Raw genomic sequence first — 23,270 nt, 5'->3', positions numbered from 1 at the left:
ATAAAGAATTCTGCTGCATTTCCCCTTCAAACATGTTAATATATCATGACGGGACCGGAGAGACATTGCTTTCCTTCTGCCATTCTAAAACACAAATAAGTCACGTAAACAATGCTCCAGGTGAGGCTTGAACTCACAACCTCGGCATTGCTCAACAGTTACTGCTTTATAAGTACCGCGCGCTGACCGATTGCGCCACTGGAGCACTTGGGGCTTTTCAAGGAGACCAATATATCAGGCAATTATCGGGCACAAACGAAACGTTCCCAATAATTGTCTGATCGTCAGCGGAGATGAGGGCCGTCAGTGAAGATTATCTGATTTATAGCATCCTACTAGCCACCTACTTTCCTCTTATTGATGCGCTATATGGACAAAAGCATTTGGACACACCTCAATCACTGAATTCGGGTGTTTCATTGAGTCCCATAGCCGCAGCTGCAGGTGTATAAAATCTAGCACCTAGCCATGCAGTCTACCTTTACAAACATTTGTGAAAGAATGGGTCCTTTTAAAGAGCTAGAATGGAAATTGCAAGCAACGAGGCCCTCTCGCTCAATATCAGTGTCTGACCTCACAAATGCTATTCTGGATCTATGGGCACAACTTCACACAGGCACACACCAAACTCTTGCAGAAAGCCTTCCCAGAAGAGTGGAAACTCTGTATTTGGAAAAGGGATTGTTCCTTAGGATGAAGCCTTTTTGGGCACAACTTCACACAGGCACACACCAAACTCTTGCAGAAAGCCTTCCCAGAAGAGTGGAAACTCTGTATTTGGAAATAGGATTGTTCCTTAGGATGAAGCCTTTTTGGGACACACAAACTGTATTTCTATGGTCAGATTTCACACAATCTATTTAAATAGCAATCGGAAGTAACATCCAGTAAGCAAACACCCCAGATGGGACTTGAACCCACAATCCCTGGCTTAGGCCACTGGGGCTAATAGATTAGCTTGTGACTATGTTACTCAGTTTTCTGGTTCCATTTGCATTCCAGATGGAAAACAATCTTAACCATGTGCTTGATTTCCTTACACAAGAGAAAGGAGTTTATAGGAGTCTTGGTTTTGATCCCTTAGTCCATGACATATTTTAATACTGATGATGGAAATCTCATTGGGTTGCCAGAACCCTTGAACAATAAAGAATTCTGCTGCATTTCCCCTTCAAACATGTTAATATATCATGACGGGACCGGAGAGACATTGCTTTCCTTCTGCCGTTCTAAAACACAAATAAGTCACATAAACAATGCTCCAGGTGAGGCTTGAACTCACAACCTCGGCATTGCTCAACAGTTACTGCTTTATAAGTACCGCGCGCTGACCGATTGCGCCACTGGAGCACTTGACGCTTTTCAAGGAGACCAATATATCAGGCAATTATCGGGCACAAACGAAACGTTCCCAATAATTGTCTGATCGTCAGCGGAGATGAGGGCCGCATTTACATGCAGCATTCACCTCTTCTGTATAGTGACGAGTGATCGATACAGCGACGGCTTGTCTCCATAAAAAATCATGGTTCCTGGGCAGCAGAAGGCTGCTGTGGAAAAACGTTGATTTTGGGTTCCGGGAGAAAAACACCCTCACCCGATGAACGAGTGTTTGCTCGTTCATTGGGTGATCGGCGCCAGCTAATTATGAGGAACAAACGCTTATACAAATGCTCATCCCCGACAATGGGTCTGACTATGGGTCCATGTAAAAGGACCTTAAGTGAGGCGTGTCTAAGTTGCATCAATTATCAAAATCTGTAACCAAGTCAGCGGTCAGTGAAGATTATCTGATTTATAGCATCCTACTAGCCACCTACTTTCCTCTTATTGATGCGCTATATGGACAAAAGCATTTGGACACACCTCAATCACTGAATTCAGGTGTTTCATTGAGTCCCATAGCCGCAGCTGCAGGTTTATAAAATCTAGCACCTAGCCATGCAGTCTACCTTTACAAACATTTGTGAAAGAATGGGTCCTTTTAAAGAGCTAGAATGGAAATTGCAAGCAACGAGGCCCTCTCGCTCAATATCAGTGTCTGACCTCACAAATGCTATTCTGGATGTATGGGCACAACTTCACACAGGCACACACCAAACTCTTGCAGAAAGCCTTCCCAGAAGAGTGGAAACTCTGTATTTGGAAAAGGGATTGTTCCTTAGGATGAAGCCTTTTTGGGCACAACTTCACACAGGCACACACCAAACTCTTGCAGAAAGCCTTCCCAGAAGAGTGGAAACTCTGTATTTGGAAAAGGGATTGTTCCTTAGGATAAAGCCTTTTTGGGACACACAAACTGTATTTCTATGGTCAGATTTCACACAATCTATTTAAATAGCAATCGGAAGAAACATCCAGTAAAGAATGCGTTTGAGCACTATTCCAGAGCTAAAACATGCCTCGAGTCTGTTCAAGCAGCACGGTAAGCAAACACCCCAGATGGGACTTGAACCCACAATCCCTGGCTTAGGAGGCCAGTGCCTTATCCATTAGGCCACTGGGGCTAATAGATTAGCTTGCGACTATGTTACTCAGTTTTCTGGTTCCATTTGCATTCCAGATGGAAAACAATCTTAACCATGTGCTTGCTTTCCTTACACAAGAGCAAGGAGTTTATAGGAGTCTTGGTTTTGATCCCTTAGTCCATGACATATTTTAATACTGATGATGGAAATCTCATTGGGTTGCCGGAACCCTTGAACAATAAAGAATTCTGCTGCATTTCCCCTTCAAACATTGTAAAGGGGGAGTATTAATCACCAATATTTATGCAAATATCGATAATTAATACTCCCCCTTTACATTGGCGAGCCAGGCCCACTGCATGGATTTTGCGCTTATTTTTGGTCTTAAGGCTGAGGGTCGCTAGTACTGTGAATTAGCGGGCAGGAGAGACGCGGTCAGCGGAGTGTTTGAGCGTCTAGGACCCGATAATTCGTACAGGAGAAGCGATACTTCCCTTAGAGTACCAGAAATAAAACAAAATCTTTTGCAGAGAATCTAGAATCTATCTGTGAATTAATATTTTTGTATTTGCTTTACACGGTCACCGTCGCTGGGGTAAGAGAAGAAGACACGGAAAAGTACAGCACCAACAAGCATCGCTCAAGTGATTGCAAGGGAGAAGAGCACACGTCACTGGAGGAGATCCATCTTCGTGGGAGCGGCGTACAAGTCAGGCTGGTCGGGAAGAGGCGATCCGGGAAAATGGACTTCTTCCAAGCAGCTGCGAGATACGGCGCCAAGGAGAAGATGGACACTCATCAAACGGTGAGTATGGACTTCCCCACACTGCAACACTTGAGCAGACACAGCACATTTAACCCCATCCTCCCCACTACATACAAGTCAGCAGAAATGCTGTGGTCCGATTTGTTAGCACAGGCTTGTAGTTACGACAAGCTTTGTGTTAACAAACGGACGGTTTTGAACAAGGCCACCAAACGGCTTCGGATGCTAGCCAAACTCGTTCATACGTTTGAGGCTAGCATCTGTAAGCCAAAGGAAGTTGCGCTGGTGTCTCGGTCAACGGAGACAATTCCTCCGGCCATTCACTGCCAGTGCTGTGCCAGTAATTCGGACCAGGTTTCGACATTGCAGGCGCAGCTGGCAGAGAATGTGCAGTCTACTGTTGACCGAGATGCGCAGGTGGCTAGGATAGAGTCACAGTTGGTAGAGCTGCAGAGGCAGAAGGAGGAAATTGAGGCTAAGTTGACTCAGTCTTATACTGAAGTCAATGCCTTCAAGGAGCGGGCTGCCTCTACTGACGTGACGGTAGCCAAATTGAAAGCTCAGGTTGCTGTAAGGTCCCAGCTAATGTCTGGCATGCAACAGGTTATCACCAAGTTGGTGCCGGCCCTTTCTTTTTCCGTAAAGCCAGGGTCGGAATCTCCCAAAACGTTGCCCTGTGCAGGGCCACAAGGGGGGAGAGTAGTCTGTGACCGGTCTAATCATCAGGTCAAGCCGGTCCAGACTAACAGAGATTTTTCCCTGACTTTGGGAAAAAGAACTGTGGTGAAGAGTGCGTCCCTGAGGATGGAACAATTCAGGAGAAGGGAGCACGGATGCAGTGTAGATGGACCTGGGCCATGCAGAGCAAACATCAGATGTTTTGCATGTGGTGGCCTAGGTCACATAGCGAGACACTGCAAAACACACAGGACAGGAAACCAAGTCACGTGTTTCAGGTGTGGGAACAAAGGACACATTGCAAGGAATTGCCCTTGTGCAGGTAATTGCAATGTGTCCAACAGTATCAGCCAGGTAACAAATTGTGCAGTGGGGTCTAGTCAGCCTGGCCATAACGGGGTTACCTCTCGGCAGCATCACCAGCTGCTGAGGGGTCAGAGTGGCCAAGCTAGGCTAGGCAACATTTGACACCCCTGTACTATTTGTTACACAGTTTGTTCCCTGTGTATGTCCATGTTGTGTGTTTTTGTTATCTGTTTGTACGTTCTTCTTGGTGTTGATGGTGGTAATCCTTGTCTACGGATGTGTTCTACCATGCTGATTTATGTAGTGTTGTAAGTCCCGTCTGCTGTCTTTGTTTCATTCTGTGTCCCCTTGGAGTGGAACAGTGTTATACTGTGGATCGAGAACGTATAGGTTTGCGAGCAGATAATATCACACGGGAAATCCTGCTGGTCGGGAGAAGGCATAAGGACCTTCTCCATGCAGCACACAAAGGATGATGTGATATTATTCTGGGCAACCAGGGTCTCAGATCGATACAGATAGCGCTGTTGTGCTCCAGGTTTTCGGTAGGGCTGTGTTGCGCTGGGGACTGGGGCGGACAGACAACATTGGTGTAATGTTGTGCTGCGCACTTAATTCTAGTCCGGTCAGGCAGCACAGCTCTGATAGGGATTGGACGCAGAGTGTTGGGCAGCAGAGTGTGGACCGTGTTCTTGTGTTGTGGGGTCCTGGGGAACCAGGGCATGACTATGCCATTGGTTCTGCGGGCCTCCACAAGACGGGATCACAGGGGGAAATCAGCCTGGGTACACATGAGTGGACAGGGATGCGGTGCCATCAATAACAAGATGGTGCTTTGTCCACAGAACTCCAGTTATCCTAACCTAGTAGGGTGGCCATCCTTATCTGTTGGTGCAGAGGGATGTGCAGCAGAGGACTCAATCCTCTGAAGGTAGGGTGTTCAGACACCAGTGTTGGGATAACGAGGGGTCCTGTGAGATAAAGGGCAGCCCAATACCTTTCTCTACCCATGGGTCAAAGGTATTGGGGCTGGGAATTTTCACATTAATTGCACTGTTAGGGGAGAAATTCCCCTGGGAGCGCCTGGTGTTTTCTTCTGCCATAGGTGTGATTTAATATGGAGCGGAAGAAAAACCTAGGAGATGCCACAGAAGAGGCCAGCTATTCCCCCTGACACTGTTGTGAAGCTCCAGAGGATCCCACTGGATTTTGGCAACTAAGCGACCTCTGCCTAGAGGTGTTCTAGAGAAGACTGTGCCACAATCCAGCGGGAGCATTATTTAAGGCTCTGGAGGAAGACTTGGGAGATGTTCGGGTGGAAGAACTTATTCAATTGTTTCACCCAGTGAAACTTCTTCTGGTTCTGGTCATATCGGAGGGTCAAGGGACTTACTGACCAAATACACCAGAACCAGACAGAACTTTACAGAACTATCCGGAGGAGGAGGCTCAGGGCATAACTCAAACATTGTTCCTGTAGCCAAATATTGTATGGACACACTTTGTTTCCTATGAGGGTTCGGGACGTATAACTTGTACTACCCCGAAACCCCATAGCACATTGTATTTATTGATTGTGTTTGTTGTTCGATGGTGTACCCATAGACACTCTAGGTACAAATGTGTGACAGCCTATATTCGGCTGTACACATTCGCATCCTATAGTCGTTTCCCATTGACACAGGGGTCTGCGACCTACCTGTGTCTTTGGAGGTGTAGATATGCCAGGTTGCATGAGTCTCTATGGGTACACATACATTTAATGATTTTGGTGGTGTTGGGAGGGATGTGACATGTGTTTTGTGTGAATGGGGATAAGGTTAGGTCACGATAGGGACAGGCATCATTCATTTGCCACCTTGAACCCTGGAACGGTGAGGTTCTTAAGGGAAGGGCTGGAGGTGTAGTGTGACGGAGGTGTTCTCCGCTGTAGAATTTAGGTACTATGACATCACCGCTTAAGAGTCTGTCCTGCCTTGTAAAGACCTATTAATCTGTCCACGGGAGAACCGCACCCATCAAGATGGAAACAGACGTTGGATAGAAGAAAGTTGGGACAAAGACTGTAAGGGTGAACCCGCTCCAGAATTGGGGGGGGCGAAGATACCTGAAGATCGGCAGAATTACCGAGAGACTGTGGGGGTGTGGCCGCTCCAAAGTGGGGGTGGCCAACACCAAGAGACTGTTATAGAAAGGTAAAGACTGTAAGGGTGAACCCGCTCCAGAATTGGGGGGGGGGGGGGCGAAGATACCTGAAGATCGGCAGAATAACCGAGAGACTGTGGGTGTGTGGTCAAGAAGAAGACGGTGTATCCTGTGGACGGAGGAGGAGGTTACGGTGAAGGGCAGGTCAGAGGCTGGATGAGGGATGTCTAAGTACCTAAAGATCAGTGTGCACTACAGTTCTTCCTGAACTTCCACCAAAGATGGGGTTGAAGGGGGGCAAATATATCTCAACCCGTTCCCCCATTATATTGTCGTATTATATTCCGACAACAGGGGGATTGTTGAGGAACGGTTGAGACATATGCATATATATCCATGCATGCCTGCAAACACGTGCGGGCATGTATGGTATATATGTGCATATATTAGACATAGCAGCATGGGACGATGTGCGCAGATGTGCCCAGCATCTGCGCACGTCTGCCCATGGTGATCCCCAGGGGCTCATGCTGGCGCCTGTGGGAAATATGTGTCCCCTGATAATGTAGGGGCTTGTGCCCCCCTGATAATGTAGGGGCTTGTGCCCCCAATGTAGGGGCTTGTGCCCCTGATAATGTAGGGGCTTGTGATGTGCCCCTGATAATGTAGGAGCTTGTGATGTGCCCCTGATAATATGTGGCCCCTTATATAATCCCCCTTAGAAGTATGATTAATGTATACATGTGTATGGATGTGCCCCAAGCATCGATACACATGTATATTCATATTATGTCCCCTTGTCATATCCCCATACCATATAAATCCCCCCCCCCCTTACATGGACACAGATGCATCAATGTAAATGTGCCCCAAGCATTTACATTGATGTAATCTGGGTGAAGGCGCCAGGATGACCGGACAAGGTCCGGTCATTCTGGTGACCTCAAAAGGATTCAAATTCAATAGAATTTGAATCCTTTTGTTCTAATTATCTGCAGTCCTGCTGGAGATAATTAAGCATAATAGAGAGAGAGGAGATACCTCCGCTCACTCTATTATGTGCATTCTGGCATCGCAATTACCATTGCGATGTCCGGAATGCTGGGAGCTACAGTCGGGAGATCAAAGGATCTCCCGTCTGTCAGCAAGTGCACGCGGCCCTGCGGCGCGCGTGCAGGGATGCGCGGGCAGGCGCGGTGACGTCATCTCACCGCGCCGGCCCACGTGTCCTGCACTGTGTAGTGAGTGCGCGCGCGCGCCCCCTGGTGGCGCGGGAGAGCGGGCCGCCGGGGGATAAATATCCGGCGGCCCCGGCACTCTGGTAGACAGGAGAGGGCCCCCCCACCTTGAGAAGCGCATCGGCGCTTAGGACGCGGCCCCCTCCTCCGGCCCAAGGAAGTCAGGATCGGGGCCCCCACTGGAGAGCGCATCGGCGCTCAGGACATCGGGACCCCCCCCCCCCCCTCCGGCTTAAGGACCGACCGGACCCCCACCTGAAGAGAGCGCGCCCTGCGCTCTGGGAGAAGTACCGGACCCCTGCCGCCCCCACCCCCCAGAAGGAGGCCCCCTGACTGGCGAGGATCACCCTGGACAACGAGCAGAAACCCTAAGTACCTCAGCAGCATTGCTGCTGTTCTTAACCCTTTCCCTGCCAGACTATCCCCTACTGCTCTCTCCCCTGGTGCACCCCTGGTCCCTTGCCTGCCTACCCTTTCCCTACACCCCTGATCACCCCTGATTAACCCCATTGTGACCCCCCTGGTAACCCTAGACACCCCTGGTTACCCTAGGAACCCCTTCCCTGCCAGGCATTAACCCTTAAGTCCCCTGTGCAGCCTGTTCCTGTGGCCCTATTTGTACCCCTGATCCACCCCTATCCCACCAACGATCCCCTACTGACCCCTGGAACCCTAACCCTGATTAACCCCTGGTGGTTACCCTGGTCCTCTGCAGAGCATGCTTCTGTTCTGCAAACAAGTCCTCTGTAGAGCATGCCTCTGTTCTGCAAACAAATAATAAACCCTCTTGTAACCCCCGTAGGGACAGTGAGTGCAGACAGGTGGGATATTGTTATATACTTGAATGTGTGAATTGTATAGTTAGTTGATGGGTAGAATTGGGAATGGGTAGTGTAGTTTAGGATGGTATATTTAGTGCTGTATTGTAGTGCACTGCGTGCATAGTGTATTGTAGTGTACTGCGTGCGTAGTGTATTGTTAGTGTATTGCTTGGTGTAATAAATACTGTTATATTTGTACCCTTTTGTGTAGCGTGTACTTGTTAGCGGTAGCGAGTTAGTAAGGCGCATGCAGTTAGCATAAGTGATCAGTGTAGAGCAAAGCGAAGGTATTGTTATTATTATATAAAGGCATAAATGGGCGGAGTTATCACTAGATGGTTCCTCCTATTTATGAATATTAATTATCGATATTTGCATAAATATTGGTGATTAATATCCCCCCTTTACAAACATGTTAATATATCATGACGGGACCGGAGAGACATTGCTTTCCTTCTGCCGTTCTAAAACACAAATAAGTCAAGTAAACAATGCTCCAGGTGAGGCTTGAACTCACAACCTCGGCATTGCTCAACAGTTACTGCTTTATAAGTACCACGCGCTGACCGATTGCGCCACTGGAGCACTTGGGGCTTTTCAAGGAGACCAATATATCAGGCAATTATCGGGCACAAACGAAACGTTCCCAATAATTGTCTGATCGTCAGCGTTGATGAGGGCCGCATTTACATGCAGCATTCACCTCTTCTGTATAGTGACGAGTGATTGATACAGCGACGGCTTGTCTCCATAAAAAAATCATGGTTCCTGGGCAGCAGAAGGCTGCTGTGGAAAAACGTTGATTTTGGGTTCCGGGAGAAAGACACCCTCACCCGATGAACGAGTGTTTGCTCATTCATTGGGTGATCGGCGCCAGCTAATTATAAAGGAACAAACGCTTATACAAACGCTCATCCCCGACATTGGGTCTGACTATGGGTCCATGTAAAAGGACCTTAAGTGAGGCGTGTCTAAGTTGCATCAATTATCAAAATCTGTAACCAAGTCAGCGGTCAGTGAAGATTATCTGATTTATAGCATCCTACTAGCCACCTACTTTCCTCTTATTGATGCGCTATATGGACAAAAGCATTTGGACACACCTCAATCACTGAATTCAGGTGTTTTATTGAGTCCCATAGCCGCAGCTGCAGGTGTATAAAATCTAGCACCTAGCCATGCAGTCTACCTTTACAAACATTTGTGAAAGAATGGGTCCTTTTTAAAGAGCTAGAATGGAAATTGCAAGCAACGAGGCCCTCTCGCTCAATATCAGTGTCTGACCTCACAAATGCTATTCTGGATGTATGGGCACAACTTCACACAGGCACACACCAAACTCTTGCAGAAAGCCTTCCCAGAAGAGTGGAAACTCTGTATTTGGAAAAGGGATTGTTCCTTGGGATGAAGCCTTTTTGGGCACAACTTCACACAGGCACACACCAAACTCTTGCAGAAAGCCTTCCCAGAAGAGTGGAAACTCTGTATTTGGAAAAGGGATTGTTCCTTGGGATGAAGCCTTTTTGGGCACAACTTCACACAGGCACACACCAAACTCTTGCAGAAAGCCTTCCCAGAAGAGTGGAAACTCTGTATTTGGAAAAGGGATTGTTCCTTAGGATGAAGCCTTTTTGGACACAACTTCACACAGGCACACACCAAACTCTTGCAGAAAGCCTTCCCAGAAGAGTGGAAACTCTGTATTTGGAAAAGGGATTGTTCCTTAGGATGAAGCCTTTTTGGGACACACAAACTGTATTTCTATGGTCAGATTTCACCCAATCTATTTAAATAGCAATCGGAAGAAACATGCAGTAAAGAATGCGTTTGAGCACTGTAACTGTCCGCTTATCATTGTGGATCTTGTTCAGCACTTACTGCTGGGTGGAACCTTTCTGCCTCCCTTTGGTTCCCTGGGGAATGTTTTGATCAGCAGGATTACAAGACCACTCCTTCTCCTGTCTTAGAAAGAAAGCCTTTTCCTGTATCTCAGATGCCACATGTTAGCTGTCTGCATAGGATTTCATGGAAGATGTCTGCAGAAAATCCCTAAAGCTTAAAGTTTGTACCCCCCTTGGCAAGTGGATCGAGGTATGCAGAAAAGTGTGCATTGTTATAAAGGTGTATATGTTCTAGAGATAAACCCTGTTCATGCTGTTTGGTTTTTAAATACGCTATACTGTATAATCCAAGGCACTTTGCATGTAACCATGTTTCTTTGAATGTTCAATGTAATTAGATGTGTGTGCAGACAACTGTAATTAACCCTGTAACCCCCTTTTTGGTGACAACTGTAAATAAGTGTGTTGTATGTCATTTACAGTTTTTACGGTGCTATGGTGCTATGGTGCTTACGATATTCATGTTTACGGTGCTCAAGGAGATAAAGAAAATAATATTCAACCCTGCTGCGCACCTTTGTTCCAAAAGAATAAAACTACTGCACCCGTCAGAAGCTCTCCTCTTGTTATTTATTCGATGCCAAAGGGGCCGTAACAGTGAAAACTCGTCGCTGCGGTGGAGACTCGACATCACCAGCTGCGTCGCTGTCTTCATCGAACTGTGAGTAAAGGCTTCCCAACGCCTCGCAAGACACGTGCGGACGCCATCTTGGCAACAGAGACTTGGCTAAAAAAGTAAACGTGTCACGTGGACTTTTAAATATAGCGGGCTCTTTATATGTGATCCGGAAGCCGCCCTTAACTACTATGCGAGCCAAATAGTTAATATTTTGCTAAACCAGTGATCAAGTTATTATATTCGTGTTTAGAGGCCTAGTGTCAGATTTAAAGCAACGCTATCTTCCAAGTTCCTAATCCACTAAACTGCAGTTATTTTACAGAAAGGGTTAATTGTCTGGTTAGAAAGTGTCAGCAGTATATTCGTTTAAAACATTTTGTAGTACTGTATGCATTGTTTGCTAATCTTTAGTTACAAGTGTGAACACCTGTTATCTGTCGTAGCCCTTAGTAGCAAGTTTGAGCCAACACTCATTCAAGTTAGGTTTCAGGCACACTCACACTTGAAAGGCAAAGGCACACTAGAACAAAATGTTGTCACCTGCTGAAGAAACAGACAAACCCACAGAGTCACAACAGGTACGATCCAGCTCTAGAGAGCGAAGCCTAACAGAAAAGGGCAAAGAAATGCACGAAGAAACAGTTAAGAAAAATGAAAAGGCATTCAACAAGGTGTGCAACTCTTGGAAGGAGCTAGCAAAGGAATGTAGGACAAAGTTAAAAGGTTTCTGCTCAACTGAAGACCTTAATACAAGATTGAAAGAGATTAAAGCCAAAGAAGCGTTAGTGCACCAACAGTATGAGTCCATGTGCCGAAATAATTCCACTACCCCATACGTTGTTAAGAAAATGGATGCATGCACCGCGTTAACGGCTGAAATCTGCAACCTCATCAGCAAGCGGCTAGAGAATGTAGATGAAATCTTTAACGATCAACTTGAGAAGGAAAGGGTGAGGATGGCGCTAAATAAAGAAGAGCATGAGTCAGTCTTTGGAAACTCAGAAACAGAAACTGTCCTCTCAGAGTCATTACCAGAATCCAACGCAAGCTCAAGAGCTACTTCCAGATCTAGCAAACGCGCTGACGCAGAAGCAGATCTTGCAGCCAAAATAGAACAGGCAAAGGCGACGCAACAGATGCGCGAGGAGCAAGCTAAGCTGAACAAACTAGAGGCAGAAATTAAACTGAAGTTGGATGAGGAAAAGACAAGACTACAACAGCTACAAGCAGAAAATGAAGTCAAGGTAGCTGCAGCAAGAGTGAAAGCCTACAACGCTTATGATAGTCTTGAAATTTACGAACAGGAGACAGACCACAATGTGCAATACCTCTGCCAAAATAATGAACCACGAAACTCATTGAATCCAAAGGCTGTGCCATTTCAACCTTCAAATACACCACTTGGGGTGTCAAGACCAAATGAAGAAGTTAGTTTAACCCCAGGACTTGCAAGTCTGCTTATCTCCAACCGTCTCCCTATACCTGAACCAACTGTATTCACAGGTGATCCTTTGAAGTTCATAGATTGGAAGATATCCTTTATGGCGCTGATTGATCAGAAACCACTCCCTGTGTGCGAAAAAATGCTGTACTTGAAGAGGTATCTCGGTGGTGAAGCTCGTAAGGCAGTGGAAGGGTTCTTCTACCGAAATTCAGAAGATGCCTATCTAGGTGCTTGGGGAATCCTACAGGACAGGTATGGAGGTCCATTCATAGTGCAAAGAGCCTTCAGAGAAAGGTTGGCTAAATGGCCAAAGATATCAGCAAATGACCCTGTAGCATTAAGAGAGTTTGCAGATTTCCTTCAAGGTTGTGTGGAGGCCATTCCTCATGTTAAAGGCCTAGCTATTCTAAATGATTGTGAAGAAAACCACAAGCTTCTCAAGAAACTGCCTGAATGGATCGTGCGCAGATGGAGTCGCATCGCCGTGGACGAGCTGGACAAGTCCCAAGAATACCCAACCTTTGCTCGTTTCACAGAGTTCCTGCAAAGGGAAGCTAAGATTGCATGCAACCCCATTGCCTCTCCTTTTCTCCTCCGTACCAAGACTACAGATGAGAGAATTCCCAAGAGAGCCAAGGCGCTCAACACAAGCACTCAAATGAAGCCCTCTACCTTCCACGTTCCAAATATCTCAGCTTCAAGACCGAAACCACCTTGCCTAGCCTGCAAAGACGAAACACACGGTGTCGCTAAATGTCCGACTTTTGCGGTAAAAACCATCGATGAAAAGAAGGCTTTTATTCACGAAAACCATCTCTGTTTTGGTTGCTTAAGAAAGGGCCACACTACAAAAGACTGCAAAGGAAGACACACGTGTAGCATATGCAGTCGACGTCATCCAACCTGTTTGCACATACAGAGAGACACTGAGCCTGCCAAGGCATCAAACGATGATTCAGTAGGCATGAGAAATAAGGCAAACGACAACGTTCCCAAAGTTATGTCCCATACTTTGACAAGACATACGTCTGCCACATCCTGCATTGTTCCAGTTCTGTTGTCAGCTACTACGGAGCCTCAGAGGGAAATCCTCACTTATGCCTTACTTGACACACAGAGTGATTCAACCTTTATTCTGGCAGACCTGGTATCGAAGTTAAGTGTGAGCACCAAGCCATTACAGCTAAGGCTCAGCACAATGACAGCGGTTGACACAGTTATTTCAAGCCAAATTGCTCACGGTCTGCAAGTGCGTGGCTTCAACTCCGAAGTTCAAGTCCAACTCCGTCAAGCCTATACAAGAGATTTCATTCCAGTAGATAAGTCGCAGTGAAAGAAATGCCAATGCCGCCGGTCGCTGATGTGTTAAAGGCTTTAGAAATGGACTTCATTGAAAGAAATTATGAAGATAAGTACGTGTCTCAAGATGATGTTCGCTTCGTGCAGTTTCTCTCGGAAACTATAATGAAAAGGAAAGATGGACACTACGAGATGCCATTACCCTTCAAAGACAACAGTCAACTGGCACTACCAAACAATAAGAGGCTGGCCCTTATTCGACTTCATCATCTAAAGAAAAGATTAAAGGGAAATAGACAGTACCATGAACACTACACTGCATTCATGGAAGAAACAATCAGAAAAGGTGATGCAGAACCAGCCCCTTCATTATCAGAGGAAGAGACAGTGTGGTACATCCCACATCACGGGGTTTATCACCCCAAGAAGCCAGACAAGTTAAGAGTTGTCTTTGATTGTTCAGCAAAGTTCAAAGGCATCTCCCTAAACGATACCTTGCTGACAGGTCCCGACCTGATAAACTCTCTAGTGGGAGTCCTCTGTCGCTTCAGGAAGGAAGCAGTTGCTGTGATATGCGACATTGAAAAGATGTTCCATCAGTTCTATATCCCCTCAGAAATGCGCAATTACTTAAGGTTCCTTTGGTGGGAGAACGGTCAGTTGGAAACAGAACCGAAAGAATACAGAATGGCAGTTCACCTTTTCAGTGCCAGCTCCTCTCCAGGATGTGCCAATTTCGGCCTTAAGTATCTTGCACGACAACACAAGTCAGAACATCCCTCAGCATCAGCCTTCATCGAGAAGAATTTTTATGTCGACGACGGCCTAACTAGCGTTCCAACAGTCAGCGAAGCTTCGAATCTAATCCTCGAAACTCAAGGATTATGTAAAAATGCCGGCCTACGACTGCATAAGTTCAACTCTAATAAAAGGGACGTCCTGTCCTGTATTGCTCCGTCAGAAAGAGCAACAACTAGTGTACCTGTCAAACTTAGCCCAGACTCAACAACAGAAGGACAAGTACTTGGCATTCAGTGGTCAATTGAAAACGACACCTTCAGTTTCAGTGCTGACATAAAGCATCAACCCTCAACTCGTCGTGGTATCCTGTCAGTCGTAGCCTCCCTTTATGATCCTCTAGGCTTCATAGCCCCCTTCATACTGAGTGGCAAGTGCATTCTCCAAGAGCTTTGCCGCAGAGGCATCAGTTGGGATGAAGCACTTCCTGAAAGCTTATGTCCACGGTGGGAGGCTTGGAAGAGTAGTCTGCAAGCTTTAAGGGAAATCAAGATACCCAGATGTTACCATCCCCCAGACTTTGGTAACAGAATGAAGTGGAACTACACCACTTTTCCGATGCCAGCAACATAGGATATGGTGCCTGTTCGTACCTTAGGTACAAAAATGACAGAGATCAAGTCCATTGCAGCTTCGTAATGGCCAAGGCAAGAGTTGCACCAACGAAGATTGTGAGCATCCCAAGGCTTGAACTCTCAGCTGCCGTCACTGCAGCAAGGTTGAGTGCCATGTTGAAGGCAGAACTTGAAATAGAAGCTGACAAAGAGTTCTTCTGGACAGACTCCCAAGTAGTCTTAGCCTATATCAATAACGAAGCAAGAAGGTTTCACGTGTTTGTAGCCAATCGTGTTCAACTCATAAGAGAGATTACAGATCCAACCCAGTGGCATTATGTGGATACGACACAAAACCCAGCCGACCATGCATCCAGGGGTCTACATGTAGCGGATATCTCCACCTCAAGTTGGTTATCTGGGCCTAGTTTCCTTTGGAGATCTGAAGTGCACGCATCTTCAAGCTCTTCAGCAGAACTAATTGTAGGCGACCCTGAAGTCAAACCTGTTACAACCCTTGCATCACAAGCCAATGAACAAGCTGATACTCTAAATCGTCTGAGCAGGTTCTCCAGTTGGTCAATGCTCATTAAGGTGATTGCAAGAATCCGGAGAATAAAAACGAAGACGTATCACTGCAGCAATCTTGTGTCTGTGGAGGAACGTAAGGAGGCCAGGGAGGTAGTGATAGGTCTAGTTCAACAGCAAGTTTTCCCCCAAGAGCTAAAACTCCTTCAAAGAGGAGATAGTCTCCCAAGTTCAAGCCCTCTTAGCTGCCTTGACCCCATTCTGGTTCAAGGACTTCTTCGTGTTGGTGGAAGGCTGTCAAGATCAACTCTTAGTCAAGAAACAAAGCACCCAGTCATCCTCCCAAAAGAAGGGCACATTACCCAGTTAATCCTGTCCCACTATCATGCAGCCATTCATCACCAGGGCCGCAGCCAAACTCTAACAGAACTCAGAGCAAATGGATTTTGGGTGCTTGGTGGAAGCAAGTCAGTCGCCAAGTTAATACATAAATGTGTACAGTGTCGAAAGCTCCGGCGTCCCACAGAGGAGCAGCGTATGTCAGAGCTCCCCGAAGAACGCATAGAAGTTTCAGCTCCCTTTACATACTGTGGTATGGACTGTTTTGGTCCCTTTATCACCAAACAAGGTCGAAAGGAATACAAGAGGTATGGTCTAATCTTCACATGCTTCTCCTCACGTGCAGTCCACATCGAAATGCTTGAAGATTTATCTACAGATTCCTTCATCAATGCCTTAAGGTGTTTCATCAGTTTAAGGCCTCTTTCACACTTGCGTTGTTGGGATCCGGCATGCACTTCCGTTGCCGGAGGTGCCTGCCGGATCCGTAACAACGCAAGTGTACTGAAAGCATTTGAAGACGGAACCGTCTTCCAAATGCTTTCAGTGTTACTATGGCACCCAGGACGCTATTAAAGTCCTGGTTGCCATAGTAGGAGCGGGGAGCGGGGGAGCGGTATACTTACAGTCCGTGCGGCTCCCCGGGCGCTCCAGAATGACGTCAGAGCGCCCCATGCGCATGGATGACGTGATCCATGTGATCACGTGATCCATGCGCTTGGGGCGCCCTGACGTCACTCTGGAGCGCCCGGGGAGCCGCACGGACGGTAAGTATGCTGCTCCCCTGCTCCCCGCTACACTTACCATGGCTGTCAGGACTTTAGCGTCCCGGTAGCCATGGTAACTATTCAGAAAAAGCTAAACGTCGGGTCCGGCAATGCGCCGAAACGACGTTTAGCTTAAGGCCGGATCCGGATCAATGCCTTTCAATGGGCATTGATCCCGGATCCGGCCTTGCGGCAAGTCTTCAGGATTTTTGGCCGGAGCAAAAAGCGCAGCATGCTGCGGTATTTTCTCCGGCCAAAAAACGTTCCGTACCGGAACTGAAGACATCCTGATGCATCCTGAACGGATTACTCTCCATTCAGAATGCATTAGGATAATCCTGATCAGTATTCTTCCGGCATAGAGTCCCGACGACGGAACTCTATGCCGGAAGACAATAACGCAAGTGTGAAAGAGCCCTAAGAGGAGCCGTTTGCCAACTTCACTGTGACCTGGGCACAAACTTCACAGGAGCAAAGAACGAACTTAAAGAAGCCCTGAAGCAATGTGACACAAAGGCACTAGAAACTTTCCTAGCTGATAAACAGTGTGAGTTTATCTTCAATGCTCCTTCCGCAAGTCATGCAGGTGGAGTCTGGGAACGTCAAATTAGAACCATCCGTAATGTGCTAAATGCTACAACAGTCCAATGTTCAAGTAGACTAGACGATGCTTCTCTTAGAACGCTATTTTATGAAGCCATGGCCATCGTTAACAGTCGTCCTTTAACTGTCGATGGAATCAATGACCCCAAGGCGCCAGAACCTCTAACTCCAAACCACCTCATCCTGATGAAATCCAAGGTTGCATTACCTCCACCTGGGAAATTTGTAAAGGAAGACGTATATGCAGCTAAACGGTGGCGTAGAGTGCAATATTTAGCAGAACAATTCTGGAGTCGGTGGAAAAGAGAATACCTCATGAGTGTTTCCACAAGACAGAAATGGCACACACCTCGACGTAACCTCAAAGTAAATGACATTGTCATAATCAAAGATGATATGTCTCCCAGATGCCAGTGGCAACTAGGACGTGTAATTGAAACTACAATAGAAAAGGATGATCTAGTTCGTCGAGTCAAGGTGTTAGTAGGTGACAGAAGATTGCAAGATAAGAAGGACTATGTATCAAAACCTTCAATTATTGAACGTCCTATTCAAAAGTTAGTAGTCCTCATAGAAAGCAAATAAGTTCAGTTTTAGTGATACATTAGCATACCACCACACAAGACAGTAGCCAGTTACAGAGGTACCTATAAGCTAAATTGTGTATGATGTACCATGTTTATAGCGGCCAAGGTTATGTTCTGTAAATTATGTATGACTTTTAGGTTATGTTCATCATAACATAATTTGGTGGGAGTGTAACTGTCCGCTTATCATTGTGGATCTTGTTCAGCACTTACTGCTGGGTGGAACCTTTCTGCCTCCCTTTGGTTCCCTGGGGAATGTTTTGATCAGCAGGATTACAAGACCACTCCTTCTCCTGTCTTAGAAAGAAAGCCTTTTCCTGTATCTCAGATGCCACATGTTAGCTGTCTGCATAGGATTTCATGGAAGATGTCTGCAGAAAATCCCTAAAGCTTAAAGTTTGTACCCCCCTTGGCAAGTGGATCGAGGTATGCAGAAAAGTGTGCATTGTTATAAAGGTGTATATGTTCTAGAGATAAACCCTGTTCATGCTGTTTGGTTTTTAAATACGCTATACTGTATAATCCAAGGCACTTTGCATGTAACCATGTTTCTTTGAATGTTCAATGTAATTAGATGTGTGTGCAGACAACTGTAATTAACCCTGTAACCCCCTTTTTGGTGACAACTGTAAATAAGTGTGTTGTATGTCATTTACAGTTTTCACGGTGCTATGGTGCTTACGATATTCATGTTTACGGTGCTCAAGGAGATAAAGAAAATAATATTCAACCCTGCTGCGCACCTTTGTTCCAAAAGAATAAAACTACTGCACCCGTCAGAAGCTCTCCTCTTGTTATTTATTCGATGCCAAAGGGGCCGTAACAAGCACTATTCCAGAGCTAAAACATGCCTCGAGTCTGTTCAAGCAGCACAGTAAGCAAACACCCCAGATGGGACTTGAACCCACAATCCCTGGCTTAGGAGGCCAGTGCCTTATCCATTAGGCCACTGGGGCTAATAGATTAGCTTGCGACTATGTTACTCAGTTTTCTGGTGCCATTTGCATTCCAGATGGAAAACAATCTTAACCATGTGCTTGCTTTCCTTACACAAGAGCAAGGAGTTTATAGGAGTCTTGGTTTTGATCCCTTAGTCCATGACATATTTTAATACTGATGATGGAAATCTCATTGAGTTGCCGGAACCCTTGAACAATAAAGAATTCTGCTGCATTTCCCCTTCAAACATGTTAATATATCATGACGGGACCGGAGAGACATTGCTTTCCTTCTGCCGTTCTAAAACACAAATAAGTCAAGTAAACAATGCTCCAGGTGAGGCTTGAACTCACAACCTCGGCATTGCTCAACAGTTACTGCTTTATAAGTACCGCGCGCTGACCGATTGCGCCACTGGAGCACTTGGGGCTTTTCAAGGAGACCAATATATCAGGCAATTATCGGGCACAAACGAAACGTTCCCAATAATTGTCTGATTGTCAGCGGAGATGAGGGCCGCATTTACATGCAGCATTCACCTCTTCTGTATAGTGACGAGTGATCGATACAGCGACGGCTTGTCTACATAAAAAAATCATGGTTCCTGGGCAGCAGAAGGCTGCTGTGGAAAAACGTTGATTTTGGGTTCCGGGAGAAAGACACCCTCACCTTATGAATGAGTGTTTGCTCGTTCATTGGGTGATCGGCGCCAGCTAATTATAAAGGAACAAACGCTTATACAAACGCTCATCCCCGACAATGGGTCTGACTATGGGTCCATGTAAAAGGACCTTAAGTGAGGCGTGTCTAAGTTGCATCAATTATCAAAATCTGTAACCAAGTCAGCGGTCAGTGAAGATTATCTGATTTATAGCATCCTACTAGCCACCTACTTTCCTCTTATTGATGCGCTATATGGACAAAAGCATTTGGACACACCTCAATCACTGAATTCAGGTGTTTCATTGAGTCCCATAGCCGCAGCTGCAGGTGTATAAAATCTAGCACCTAGCCATGCAGTCTACCTTTACAAACATTTGTAAAAGAATGAGTCCTTTTAAAGATCTAGAATGGAAATTGCAAGCAACGAGGCCCTTTCGCTCAATATCAGTGTCTGACCTCACAAATGCTATTCTGACCTCACAAAAGCTAGCATTTTGTAATTATAAAAAAACCCAGAGCAATGAAGATAAGGAAATCTACAAAATTAGGCAGAGAGAGGCCAAGCAAGTTATAAGAACTTCTAAAGCGCAGGCAGAAGAAAAACTAGCTCAGTCTATGAAAAAAGGGGATAAGACATTCTTCAGATATATAAATGAAAAAAGGAAATTAAAACAAGGAATAACTAAATTAAAAACAAAGGACGGAAGGTATGTAGAAGAGAATAAAGGGCTAGCCGACTGCCTTAATGAATACTTCTGTTCAGTTTTTAAAAATGAAAAAGGAGAAGGACCTCCACTAGAAAGAATGACTAATAAATCGTTTGATGCATGTATCTTTACAGAGGAAGATGTTCTAAGTTTGCTGTCTAAGGTGAAGACAAATAAGTCACAGGGGCCTGATTAGATACACCCAAAATTATTAAAAGAGCTTAGTGGTGAGCTGGCAAAACCGTTAACAGATTTATTTAACCAATCAGTAGTAACAGGAGTCGTCCCGGAAGATTGGAAATTGGCTAATGTCGTGCCCATTCACAAGAAAGGTAGTAGGGAGGAATCGAGCAACTATAGACCAGCGAGTCTGACATCAATAGTAGGCAAATTAATGGAAACCCTATTAAAGGATAGGATTGTGGAACATCTAAAATCCCATGGATTGCAAGATGAAAAACAACATGGGTTTACTTCAGGGAGATCATGTCAAACAAATCTTATAGATTTTTTTGACTGGGTGAATAAAATAATAGACGGTGGAGGTGCAGTAGACATTGCATATCTAGATTTTAGTAAGGCTTTTGACACTGTCCCACATAGAAGACTTATCAATAAACTGCAGTCATTTAGCATGGACTCCCATATTGTTGAGTGGATTAGGCAGTGGCTGAGTGACAGACAACAGAGGGTGGTAGTCAATGGAGAACATTCAAAACAAGGTCATGTTACCAGTGGGGTTCCACAGGGATCTGTACTGGGACCGATTTTGTTTAATATCTTCATAAGTGATATTGCAAAAGGCCTCGCTGGTAAGGTTTGTCTTTTTGCTGATGACACAAAGATAGGTAACAGGGTTGATGTTCCTGGAGGGAAACGCCAAATGGAAAAGGATTTAGGAAAACTAGAAGAATGGTCAGAACTCTGGAAACTGAAATTTAATGTGGATAAGTGCAAGATAATGCACCTGGGGCGTAAAAACCCAAGGGCAGAATATAGAATATTTGACACAGTCCTGACCTCAGTATCTGAGGAAAGGGATTTAGGAGTAATTATTTCAGAAGACTTAAAGGTGGGAAGACAATGTAATAGAGCAGCACGAAATGCCAGCAGAATGCTAGGATGTATAGGGAGAGGTATAAGCAGTAGAAAGAGTGAAGTGCTTATGCCGCTGTACAGAACACTGGTGAGACCTCACTTGGAGTATTGTGCGCAGTACTGGAGGCCATATCTCCAGAAGGATATAGATACTCTAGAGAGAGTTCAGAGAAGAGCTACTAAACTAGTACATGGATTGCAGGATAAAACTTACCAGGAAAGGTTAAAGGACCTTAATATGTATAGCTTGGAAGAAAGAAGAGACAGAGGGGAGATGATAGAAACTTTTATATACATAAAGGGAATCAACTCGGTAAAGGAGGAGAGAATATTTAAAAGAAGAAAAACTACCACAAGAGGACACAGTTTTAAATTAGAGGGGCAAAGGTTTAAAAGTAATATAAGGAAGTATTACTTTACTGAGAGAGTAGTGGATGCATGGAATAGCCTTCCTGCAGAAGTGGTAGCTGCAAATACAGTGAAGGGGTTTAAGCATGCATGGGATAGGCATAAGGCCATCCTTCATATAAGATAGGGCCGGGGGCTATCCATAGTATTCAGTATATTGGGCAGACTAGATGGGCCAAATGGTTCTTATCTGCCGACACATTCTATGTTTCTATGTTTCTATGTATGGGCACAACTTCACACAGGCACACACCAAACTCCTGCAGAAAGCCTTCCCAGAAGAGTGGAAACTCTGTATTTGGAAAAGGGATTGTTCCTTAGGATGAAGCCTTTTTGGGACACACACACTGTATTTCTATGGTCAGATTTCACACAATCTATTTAAATAGCAATCGGAAGAAACATCCAGTAAAGAATGCGTTTGAGCACTATTCCAGAGCTAAAACATGCCTCGAGTCTGTTCAAGCAGCATGGTAAGCAAACACCCCAGATGGGACTTGAACCCACAATCCCTGGCTTAGGAGGCCAGTGCCTTATCCATTAGGCCACTGGGGCTAATAGATTATCTAACACCCCAGATGGGACTTGAACCCACAATCCCTGGCTTAGGAGGCCAGTGCCTTATCCATTAGGCCACTGGGGCTAATAGATTATCTTGCGACTATGTTACTCAGTTTTCTGGTTCCATTTGCATTCCAGATGGAAAACAATCTTAACCATGTGCTTGCTTTCCTTACACAAGAGCAAGGAGTTTATAGGAGTCTTGGTTTTGATCCCTTAGTCCATGACATATTTTAATACTGATGATGGAAATCTCATTGGGTTGCCAGAACCCTTGAACAATAAAGAATTCTGCTGCATTTCCCCTTCAAACATGTTAATATATCATGACGGGAACGGAGAGACATTGCTTTCCTTCTGCCGTTCTAAAACACAAATAAGTCACATAAACAATGCTCCAGGTGAGGCTTGAACTCACAACCTCGGCATTGCTCAACAGTTACTGCTTTATAAGTACCGCGCGCTGACCGATTGCGCCACTGGAGCACTTGGGGCTTTTCGAGGAGACCAATATATCAGGCAATTATCGGGCACAAACGAAACGTTCCCAATAATTGTCTGATCGTCAGCGGAGATGAGGGCCGCATTTACATGCAGCATTCACCTCTTCTGTATAGTGACGAGTGATCGATACAGCGACGGCTTGTCTCCATAAAAAATCATGGTTCCTGGGCAGCAGAAGGCTGCTGTGGAAAAACGTTGATTTTGGTTCCGGGAGAAAAACACCCTCACCCGATGAACGAGTGTTTGCTCGTTCATTGGGTGATCAGCGCCAGCTAATTATGAGGAACAAACGCTTATACAAACGCTCATCCCCGACAATGGGTCTGACTATAGGTCCATGTAAAAGGACCTTAAGTAAGGCGTGTCTAAGTTGCATCAATTATCAAAATCTGTAACCAAGTCAGCGGTCAGTGAAGATTATCTGATTTATAGCATCCTACTAGCCACCTACTTTCCTCTTATTGATGCGCTATATGGACAAAAGCATTTGGACACACCTCAATCACTGAATTCAGGTGTTTCATTGAGT

The 23,270-nt window shown here is 45.5% G+C and overlaps 9 non-coding genes across 9 annotated transcripts; all 9 read right to left on the bottom strand.

The window, feature by feature from the left end:
* Positions 1-112: 112 nt before the first annotated feature.
* TRNAI-UAU lies at positions 113-205 on the bottom strand. The gene is given in 2 exon segments: positions 113-148; positions 168-205. It is a non-coding gene; the product is annotated as a tRNA-Ile (tRNA).
* A 1,052-nt stretch (positions 206-1,257) lies between these two features.
* TRNAI-UAU lies at positions 1,258-1,350 on the bottom strand. The gene is given in 2 exon segments: positions 1,258-1,293; positions 1,313-1,350. It is a non-coding gene; the product is annotated as a tRNA-Ile (tRNA).
* A 1,084-nt stretch (positions 1,351-2,434) lies between these two features.
* On the bottom strand, positions 2,435-2,507 carry TRNAR-CCU. The gene has a single exon. It is a non-coding gene; the product is annotated as a tRNA-Arg (tRNA).
* Positions 2,508-8,914: 6,407 nt separating this feature from the next.
* Positions 8,915-9,007, bottom strand: TRNAI-UAU. The gene is given in 2 exon segments: positions 8,915-8,950; positions 8,970-9,007. It is a non-coding gene; the product is annotated as a tRNA-Ile (tRNA).
* Positions 9,008-18,744: 9,737 nt separating this feature from the next.
* Positions 18,745-18,817, bottom strand: TRNAR-CCU. Its single transcript has one exon. It is a non-coding gene; the product is annotated as a tRNA-Arg (tRNA).
* A 311-nt stretch (positions 18,818-19,128) lies between these two features.
* TRNAI-UAU lies at positions 19,129-19,221 on the bottom strand. The gene is given in 2 exon segments: positions 19,129-19,164; positions 19,184-19,221. It is a non-coding gene; the product is annotated as a tRNA-Ile (tRNA).
* A 2,937-nt stretch (positions 19,222-22,158) lies between these two features.
* On the bottom strand, positions 22,159-22,231 carry TRNAR-CCU. The gene has a single exon. It is a non-coding gene; the product is annotated as a tRNA-Arg (tRNA).
* A 15-nt stretch (positions 22,232-22,246) lies between these two features.
* Positions 22,247-22,319, bottom strand: TRNAR-CCU. The gene has a single exon. It is a non-coding gene; the product is annotated as a tRNA-Arg (tRNA).
* A 311-nt stretch (positions 22,320-22,630) lies between these two features.
* On the bottom strand, positions 22,631-22,723 carry TRNAI-UAU. Its single transcript is given in 2 exon segments — positions 22,631-22,666; positions 22,686-22,723. It is a non-coding gene; the product is annotated as a tRNA-Ile (tRNA).
* Between the last annotated feature and the right edge of the window lie 547 nt (positions 22,724-23,270).

This window comes from Bufo bufo, chromosome 1 (genome assembly GCF_905171765.1).
Source record: "Bufo bufo chromosome 1, aBufBuf1.1, whole genome shotgun sequence".
NCBI lineage: Eukaryota > Metazoa > Chordata > Amphibia > Anura > Bufonidae > Bufo > Bufo bufo.
This window is presented reverse-complemented; position numbering and strand designations above follow the sequence as displayed.